This window comes from Herpailurus yagouaroundi, unplaced genomic scaffold, assembly GCF_014898765.1.
Source record: "Herpailurus yagouaroundi ecotype Mexico unplaced genomic scaffold, PumYag 28, whole genome shotgun sequence".
Classification (NCBI taxonomy): Eukaryota; Metazoa; Chordata; class Mammalia; order Carnivora; family Felidae; genus Herpailurus; species Herpailurus yagouaroundi.
In genome coordinates, this window is record NW_024412376.1 from 36,465,373 (window position 1) to 36,475,654 (window position 10,282).

At 43.9% G+C, this 10,282-nt stretch overlaps 1 protein-coding gene across 6 annotated transcripts in view; it reads right to left on the reverse strand.

The window, feature by feature from the left end:
- Positions 1-10,282, reverse strand: part of TRIM2 (tripartite motif containing 2) — a 121,476-nt gene that overhangs the window by 89,128 nt on the left and 22,066 nt on the right. Inside the window, exon 1 of one of the 6 annotated variants that reach the window (XM_040472118.1) lies at positions 10,199-10,276. The exons of 4 other annotated variants lie outside the window; for them this stretch is intronic. The gene's annotated coding sequence lies outside the window, so the exon portion shown is untranslated. Of the gene's footprint in view, positions 1-10,198; positions 10,277-10,282 lie in introns of those variants that run through there. One more of the 6 variants, XM_040472125.1, reaches the window with a different exon arrangement.

Genomic DNA, 10,282 nt, shown 5'->3' on the forward strand with positions numbered 1-10,282 from the left:
CCTTGATCCTGCCAGCCTGTGATGGCCACCCTCTCCCTCCCTTCCTTTCCCTCACACTGTCTCCTCCCGCTGCCCACCTGAGCTAAACCCAAAGTCTTCCCCACGCTGGTCCTGAGCCAGTTCCCTTCCTGTTCTCCGCCCACCTTCCTGTGGTCCTGGCACTGAAACTTCTACATGAAACTCCGTTTTTCTTCAGCTTTGGAGCTAGAGAACTTCACAGTTTCTCCTCTGCCTCTTTAGATGGTGCTTTGACTCATTAGTAATCCTCTCACCCTGGGAATTTGCCAAAATACCAAGCCCACTTTCTCCTAAATTCGCTCCCTCAGAGATCTCCCCCACTCCCAAGGCCCAAAGGATGGTTTGAATGTGTCTAAATCCCCACATCGATGTCTAGAGAGAGGACACATGGTTCAGACCGCCAGTGACCCCATGGACATCTCTGCTCGGCCCCGTCACCAGCTCACATGCAGCAGGTGCAGCTACGTCTGCCAGGTGCCCTCCCCAGTGTGGATGACCTCACCGCTGGTCCTTCTCCCAGACCAGAAACCCTGGAGGCACCACTCAGCCTTCTGTGTCATCAAGATCAAAGGAGGTAGAGCGCTCTGTAAACAGTCATGTTCTTGACTTATATTAGCACTGCTGCTCCTTAAATCTTTTCAACTCTTCCTTTAAAATTGTGTGCAGATTTTGGGGCACCTGGGTGGCTCAATCGGTTAAGCATCCAACTCTTGGTTTCAGCTCGGGTGACAATCTCATGGTCCATGAGTTCAAACCCCAGGTCGGGCTCTGTGCTGACAGTGCAGAGCCTGCTTGGGATTCTCTCTTCCTTCTGTCTCTGCCCCTTCCCTACACTCTGTCTCTTTCTCTCTCTCTAAAAAAAGAAGAAAAACATGTCTGCAGATTTTTACCTATTTTCTCTCCATCCTCCACTCCCAGACCATGGCTCCCTCCCTTGCCTGCAGGGTGCTCTGCGTTCTGTTAGTGCATCTTTACTAAAAGAACCTTTCTCCCTTAGTCTGCAGCTCAGTACTCATTAAAGGCTCCTGGGATGGCTGAATGTGTCCCCCCCCAAAAAAGATAGGTTGAAGCCTTCAGTATCTTAGAATGTTACCTTATTTGGAAATGAGGTCATTAGGGTGGGTCCTAATGCAGTATGACTGGTGGCCTTATAAAAAGGGTGAAATGGACACAGAGACCTACACATAAGGAAGTCAATGTGAAGACACAAGGGGAACACCACCTCCAAGCCAAGGAATGCCTGAGATCACCAGAAGTTAGGAGAGAGACACAGAACAGACTCTCCCTCCCAGCCCTCAGAGGGAATCAACCCTGTCCACGCACCACAGCACCCATATCTCAGTTCACATTTTGCTGTGTGGCACTAAAGATCCTCTTTGGTGTGGCCCCATCCTCTCTATTCAACCTTAATTCCCAAGGCTCCCCTACCTAGACCTTCTGGCCATTCCCTCCTCCAATCAGATGTGTCTCCCAGCTGTTCCCCAGCTGGACTATGGCTCTCTAGCCTTGCTTGGGATGTTCCCAATAGCCTATCATGCCCTACACTCTCCTCTCTTCCATCTAAATCTGGACATTCTTTAAGCTCGAACTTCCTCATTTATACTATCTCTGATTTTCTGGCCTATGCTTTTCTCTCTTTTCCCTGAATTGTCATGTACTTCTTGTCTATACTATGTGAACTGACACTTGATTAGGTCTTGTTTACATGTTCCCTAATGGGTTTTTTTGTGTGGTGTTCTCGGGTTTAGAGTTAAATTTTAAGTGACTATTCTCTATTGGAAACCACTTTTCCAAACACCTTCCTGGATTTGCTCCCTCAATAAAACGTCCTTTCATCTAGAGTTTCCCACAATTCTTGTATTATTTTATTATATGTCATTCAGTCAGGTTTTACTGAGCATTTTGATTTAGTGAGAAGGATGTCCTAGGTGTGATTTCTAACTCTTCCTTCACTGGAAAAGTCACTGGACTTCTTAAAACCTTAGTTTCCTCATCTCTAAAATGTTACCTCTCAGAGTTACTGTAAAAGTAAGATGGAATAATTTATGTGAAAGTGATTTTCTTTAAAGTGTATTTATTTATTTTTGAGAGAGAGAGTGACAGGAGAGAGAGCACAGAGCCTGACGTGGGACTTGGTCCCACGAACCATGAGACCATGACCTGAGCTGAAACCAAGAGTTGAATGCTTAACCAAATGAGCCACCCAGGTGCCTCGTGAAAGTGATTTTTAAAAGGTAAAGACCTGGGGGCGCCTGGATGGCTTAGTCGGTTAAGCATCCGACTTCAGCTCAGGTCATGATCTCGAGGTTCATGGGTTCGAGCCCTATGTTGGGCTATGTGCTGACAGCTCAGAGCCTGGAGCCTGCTTCAGATTCTATGTCTTCCTCTCTCTCTGTCCCCACCCCCACCCACTCTCTGTCTCTCAAAAATGAATGGGTTAAAAAAATTTTTAAAGGTAAAGATGTGTTCAAATAAGAGATTAAATCATTATTATCATCTCAGTGCCAACTTAGCTCAGCTAGTCAGCTGCTCTGCTGATGAAATTATGCACTTGAACCAAGCGAGCTGGCTCTTCTAGATTCATGCCACAGGAACCAATAATTTTCACAACTAATAAATACTGAGTGAGAGGAGGATGGAGAAAACTGCCAAGCACATCCTGGTGGGGCAGCAGGGTTCTCATCACAAATAAAAGATAAATAGCAGACAGTCACTTCAATTTACCGAAGGCATGCAGGCTCCCAGACCCTTGGAAGAAATATCACAAACCCGACCTAATCAGCTCCGGTGCAATAAATCCACAAGATAATACAGTACGTCTAACTCAAGAGTTTAATGTTTTGTTTTGCCTTGGTAATTCTATCCGTTTTAAGACTGTAAGTTAACCAAGAATTGCTAAATATGCCTGCAATACAAAAAGCAAATCAATCGCTGTCAATTTAGAATTCCAATATGGTTCATCCCCTGAGCATATTGAATCAGGGAAGAGCCAGGCCCTCACTCCAATTTCCAGTGAAGATGAGCTTTAGTATGCAGACTCCATATATTTGGTAAGTATTCACATCCTAAAACCACCACGCCTTTTCTACAAAACCAGCTTATGAATTTAGACTTGTTGTTATTGTTGTTTTTAAATTTAAATGCTTCTGTGTTAAAAGGGTCACATTAACTTTTTCCTTTTCCTTTACCTTTGGTATTTATCCCACACACTGTATACACTGACCAATGATTTCAAGTGAATCGAGTGGTCATTCTTAAGTTGCAGATACTAAATATAGCACGCATGTGAAAAGTGTCAGTGTGACAGCAGGTCATTATGTACAAAATCTAGAAAGCTGGGCACTGGGCCTCTAGGGAGTAGAAAATAGATCTAGAACACAAGCTGGAGGTCTGAGTGTCTCCACTTGGCATGACTCCCCCCCACTGGTCTGCTGGTGAACTCTTGACCACCCATCCACAGACACTAGTTGAATGGCTGAATAATGAAGATTGAACACTAAACAGTAAACAGTAAACACTAAACTAGATCTGGCAGCACTTTGGTGAATGCATTTATCCAAGGGACTTGAAGAGAAAATGGCTTAGGAAAAAAAAAAAATCTAGGAAAAGAAATTTAGTTCTATCTAGTTTTAGTTCTGTCCTGGAGCATCCTGTGTGGAATAAGCTCCAAACATGCCAAGAATAGTTCGTACTGCATTACAAATGAAAACCAGCCCCCATGCAGATGGAATTAAGAATTCCATAACCCAATAAATCTGCCTTCCTCCTAGTACGGAAACTGCATTAACTATTCAAAGAATTCTTAATGATTTCCCATTATTGATATATAAAGCCTTTTTAGAAAGTATAGTGAATTTGATCTGCAATAAATGCTTATTAAAAATTCAGAACCTTTGGGGCACCTGGGTGGCTCAGTTGGTTAAGCGTCTGACTCTCAATTTCGGCTAAGGTCATGATTTCATGGTTTGTGAATTTAAGCCCCAGGTCAGGCTCTGTACTGACAGTACGGAGCCTACTTGGGATTCTCTCTCTCCCTCGCTCTCTGCCTCTCCTCTGCTTGTGCTCTCCCAAAATAAATAAAATTTAAAAAAAATTCAGAACTTTTGTTTAAGCAAAACAATGTATGTGGACTAGAAGTAAAATCTTTGTAGAAGAAATCCTTGAGTCAGGGCGGGGCGCCTGGGTGGCTCAGTCGGTTGAGCATCCAACTTCAGCTCAGGTCATGATCTCACTGTTTGGGGGTTCAAGCTCCGTGTTGGCTCTGTGCTGACAGCTCAGAGCCTGGAGCCTGCTTTGGATACTATGTCTCCCTCTCTCTCTGCCCCTCCTCCGCCCTCTCAAAAATAAACATTAAAAAGAAAAAAACTTCAGAAGAAATCCTTGAGAAATCTGTTTTTTTCTTTAAATGAGACTGTGTTAAAAATGAATAAAACGGGGCACCTGGGTGGCTCAGCCAGCTAAGTATCTGACTACTGGTTTTGGCCCAGGTCATGATCTCAGGGTTCCTGAGTTCGAGCCTCACGTCAGGCTCTGCACTTACAGTGCGGAGCCTGCTTGGGATTCTCTCTTCCTCTCCCTCTGTCCCTCCCCCATTCATGCTCTCTGACTTGCTCTAAATAAACTTTAAAAAAGTGAATAAAACATACATTCCTCTGTGGGATCTGTAGCTGAAGTGGAGATATTAGAGTAAATGTCACAAGAAAAAGGGGCACTTTGGGCAGGGCCTCCATTCCCTTCACTCCCACCTCTTCCCTTTCCACACTTCTAAATGTCTCATGTTGTTTTCATGGGTGGTTTGGCAGCTTTGCGTGGGTTTTAGCCTTCAGGCATCAATTATTTTGTTCTTTAGGTTTCTGGATTGAGACGTTTGTGGAGGAAAGGGATGAAGGAGACTCAAAGGGTAATTGCTACTTAATGGCCGAAAACAGTGAAAAATCGCAAAAAGAGTGCCGTTAGCCTCTGCTCATCCTTCCTCTAAGCAAATAGCACCCACCACACCTCATCGTGCAACATGACCGTGTGGCCTCCGTGTGACCGGGGACAAAACACAGGACTTCCTATTTAAGGCTCATTTGCTGTAGAGTGTGTGGCACAACAGACTGATGAAGTATTGCTTCTCCAAATGGAAAGAGCGTTGTAAAAACAGAATTCTTCTTAATGGTACTGGGAATCTGGAGACCACATTCTATAACAACTAAATTTGGTTTTGATCAGTGTCTTCATTATTGGCTGAGAGAGGACAAAGGCCCCTAATTTTTGCCATCTGTTTTCTGCAGCTATTGAGACACAAACATTCAGCCCATTTGAGTGCCTTTTTATCTGCTTTTCCCTGGGTGACCTCTGATTGGCCACGCTAAATAAGGGGGGTAGCCAAGAAATGCTAGCATTTCATTAGAGATTCACTTTTATAATCTTCTCCTTTGACTACAATAGCAATTATTTTGCCTTTCATAAGCAGAGTCCAATGCATGGAGTAAGTGAAGGAAACCCTGGATGGATGCTGACCAGGAAAGGGGAGAAAGCTGGCCCAAATTTGCAAGGAAACAATTCACTCACCAACACTGACAAGATGACTATGCACAGTGGTAGCCTGTGCTGTTGCTAAGGCAAACTGTACCACTGATTTTGAATTACAAAAAAACTTCCAGTTATAAAATAATTAAGTCACAGAGATGAAAAATACAGCAAAAAAGTATCTGGCTGACCCCAAGCTCCCCTTCTTTTGAGTATCCTGCAAGTTCCTGCCTTTTTTCCCCCTCCGCCCCACTCCTCATGCTTCTAGTTCACTATATGAATTCCCAGAAGAATCGCAACTAAGGCAGACTGCCCAGCTACAAAGATAGACCTGTACCCTCCCATTGTGTCCAGCAGTTCAGGATACACAGGCAAGCTAACAAGATGCAAATCCCATTCAATGTGGCTAATGCCTTTTTTTTTTTATCCCTTAGCAAAGACCCAGAGAACTCATTCTTTTAGGCAGTTTTATAATATAGCTTTGACACCACTGTTGAATGTGTAACCCTAATTTAAATAAATCGCATGTGGTTAGCAAAGAGACAGTTCTGTCTTTGTTTAGTCTGAGAGGCCATGTTCATGATTAAAGAGGCCTGATCTCATGTTCTTAAGCGAAGCTCAAAGATATCTATCACTTACCCTCCAGGAATGCCCCCCTTGTGGGTCATTTTGGTGCTAGCCTGGTCCCTACTAAACTGCTCGGTATTTAGGGAATAAATGCTATAGGAACAGAGCCATGCGTCAAATAGGAGTCTTGGAATTACGTAACAAGTGTCACTTTGCCCAGGTTGTATTGAAAGAGGTAAGAACACAACTTTCTCTGCTTAAGGAAACAAATCTCATGTCATGGTGAGGGGCCATCGTGAGTCTCTCAGGAAGCTGAACGACGGAAAAGGGTTCTCCCACAGCCTTAACTATAGTCACTGATTTAAACCAAATCCTGCTTTTCCAGGTGAGGAAATAAGTGAACAGGCGGGAGGAGAATGCACGCTAATGTCTAAAGTTATCACCAAGGCTTGAAATTTTTTCCAAGGCGTATGCTCTGCCTTTTACTAGATTGTACCTTTCAGATCAAAAAGCAGGGGGTTTGTAACAAATAATACTTGTTCAATAATCCCGCAGGCTGACAGACCGTGCTTGAAAACATCTTTCCTTTCTTCTACCTGCTTGAACAGAATAATCTGAAACAAAAATGGGTCTTGTCCTTCACATTTTTGGTCAGATGCCATTTCTCTCTTTTCAGGGGTCTTAATCTGAAAGATTTTCCATTTAGTTTACATCCTGGTCCTCAAAATCATCATCCTTGAAGGTCAGGAATGAGAGTCCTAAAATGCTGGCCCTTACCCTAATGGGAGATAAGCAGGTCAGCAAGACTTCATGCGTCTCTTGATATTTTGGTTTAAATCAGTCACTATACTTAAACTAAACAAGACAGCTCTCAAACAGCAGACATTCTGAAACTTGGAAAACATCTGCAATAAGGAGATAGTGATTTAAAAGGCTAATCATCCTCCAAAATTCCACCTGCCTCCAGCATATTTCTACAAACGGCACCACTTCCAGAACTCTGCAGTCTTAGGTTGCTTCCTTCTACTGCAGTTAAGGGAGAAGTAAACTCATATCTATAGCTTGTATCGGAGCACTTCTAAACTTTCATAAGTTAATAAAGATGCTGACAGACACAGTGTTTTTGTTTGACTCAAGGATACATCCTCATCTTCCTGGCCAGCCCCTCTGCCTAAATAAATTTCACCCAGACATCCAGTATGTTAAGAAAAAGAAGAATGTAGTGAAAATTCCAGGGAGAAGGTATTTCTGTTCAAGGATTAAGATGAGATACACAGACAGGATATGCAAAAATAGTCATTTTACCCAGGAAAGGGCCAGCATTTGTGTGACAAAATATCTGCCAATGAAAGCTCCGTTTCTGAGGTTGAATTTCCACTAAACTCTGAAAAAACACATAAAAGCTGAGCGGCTAGATAACAGTGGCTCAGTGTCACTAGATTTACTCCCCTTAACTTCCCCTCGACTTGCTTATCTCAAAGGTTGCACTTGTCAGTTCTCCTAAGACCAAATTCTATCCACATCAAAGACCTCCTATTGTCTTCCAGAGAAAATAATGAATTAAACCCACAGACTTGCAGGGGCTTATTTAGATCTTGCAACTGGCAGATCAGTCTTAAGGTCTAAAATATACAAGGGTACAAAAAATAACACTGATAATGGAGTATGATAATACCTCAGCCTTGACTCAAGGCTTTTAAGATAACACTCTCAGGCTTCTCCAACAGACATCCAGGAATATATTTTCTCATAAAACTCAAAAGAAAACTGTCATTGTTCCTACCCGCATCATTAGCAGCAGCATCAAAAGTGTTTCTCCAGTACCTGCCAGCATAAACTTTTAGAGCCTGAACAAATCAAGCTAAAATTGTCTTGGGGTAATTTATAATCCAAGATGGATCTGGTATAAACCAAGCAGTGTCATGGTTTAGTGGAGTGGTGAGACGGGAAAGTTCTGACAATGTTTTCTCCTCGGGATTGCGGGAGAGCAGTTTCAAAGGTTCCTTGGGCATGACTGTATTACCCAATTGGTTTATCTCCACTGACCAGGCAAATTTCTCACCAAGCAGCACTTGGAGAGTAGTGAATTAAAGCTGCTCTGAAAAGGCCAAGTAAACAGATCACTCCTGAGCCCCAAGGTGAATAGCCAGCTCTTTCTAGAGTAATTAGTGGACAGAAATTCAAAGGACAGAATTCAAGCGAAGGGCAGAGTCTATGTTGTTACATCTCAAAAAGACTCCCTATCCCATTTATATTCAGTGTCTTATGAGAAGTTCCTTCCACTTGCATTCCAGTATGAAGCAGAAATAACAAGCTGACCAGACAATCAGGAAACTATGCAAGTCAACATTAAAATGATAATGCAAGAAAAAAAATTCAAGTTGTAGATGCCATGTTTACTTTTGAAAGACACAATGGAATTTCCAATGGAGGCTTTGGTCGGCAGAATTTTCCAGGACAATAAAGACAGGATTTGGGGAAATTAGAGAATACTGATAAGGAACGATGTCATCTAAACAAACTTTTGACACTGAAAGGTAATGATATCCTAGATTCCATGATCCAAAATAGAGTCATGGTATGTCCCTAAAAGGAACAGTGTAAAAAAGGGAGAAAGAAAAGCGAGAGTACAGGGAAAAGACAGTGCATCTATGAGGGTGAGTGAGATGTGGTGGTTAACCCTGCACCTAGTCCTGAATAGGACTGAATAACCTCACCATGAAGACACTTCATTGGTATAGGTGGCCTCGCCCAACTCAGCCAAATCCGTATCTACCTTAAGATAGGAGAGCAGCAGAGGTTTTCTCGGTTTTGCTTTAATTGATCCTTCATTGCTAAATGTACCTAAATCAGCAGAGGAAGGAAACATAATGTGCGTCTCAAAGAATTCAAATACTTTGCTTCCTTGGTTAAGGTTGTGGTAGTCAAAGTGTTCTGAATCATTCCTGCTCTTTTGTCTCTTTCAGCTGAAGGACAGGTACTACATCTGCCAAGGATGAAATCAGGTGGAAGTCTGAAACTAGAGGTCAAGTAGAGCCGGGAGGTAGTGAACCCAGCACAGTCCTTCCTCCCATCCCTTGGTAAAGGAACCCGGAAATACAAGTTGTCACGCATCAATCGCATAACCACATTCTAAAATATCGATGAAAAAGTTAACCTCCATTTTTATGGGCTAAAAACTGTCTCATAGAAAAAAGCATTGGTGTTCATAGTTCACAAGAACAATGCCTCTTGCCCTGGCGGCTAACCTAATCTTTGGATGTCTGGAATTCAAAGGGCTTTAAAATTAACTATGTAAAAGGGATTTGAATCTAAAGCTGTCTCTGTTTCCTAATTTAAAGCTGGCGATTTCGTCGGAGTTGGGGGTGGGTGGGTGTGGGGAAGTGGAGAAGTAAAGATGCTACCAGTTGCTCTCTGGGGTTGGATTACAGGTGGGACAAATTTGGGGTTCACAGAATGCTTTGGATCTGACAGGCGTTTCATGCGACAAACCTTTCTCCCCACCCAGATTTGTCAGCAGTATGCAATTTTCAACATGGGGCAGGTGTTTTCAAAATAAATAATATCCGTCAAAGAGCCCCGCAAACCCTCAAAAATCAACAACTCCCTCCTCTAATAAGCTAGAACTGTAGTATGAACTTGGGCAGCACGGAAACTAATTAGAAGGAAATCTGTTTGAGCAGATGGTTTTATGAAACGACCAAAATTGAAGAGAGGAAACCCATCTTTTTACATTTATCAAAGCTACTCTTTTTAAAATATCCACTTTTCCCTTCGGTGCAAAACGACTTTACTTCCGAAGCTTTGCGCAAGTACCGCAGGCGCGGCAGAGGGGCCCGATCCCGCGGGGGACCTCGGCCAGCCCAGCCTGGGTGCGACGCCGCGTCCAGGCTTAGCACTTCCGCAGCCCGCGCAGACAGCGCCTGCCGCCTCGCGTTCCCACCAGCGCCGGCTCCCGGCGGGTATCTGAGCACCGCTGCCAGGATCCGGAAGCGGATCCGCTGTAAGCCGCCCACACCGCCGTCCGCTCGGACCTGGCCCGGGTCGGAAGGTTCCAGGTGGGCCGAATCGGGCTGCCCCAGCCCCCGCGCTCACTTACTGCCAGTCGGCGACTCGCTCGGCGGAGAAGTGGTGCGCTGGCGGGAGGCGGCGGGCGGCGGCTCCGCCTCCGGCCGGGCTGCGG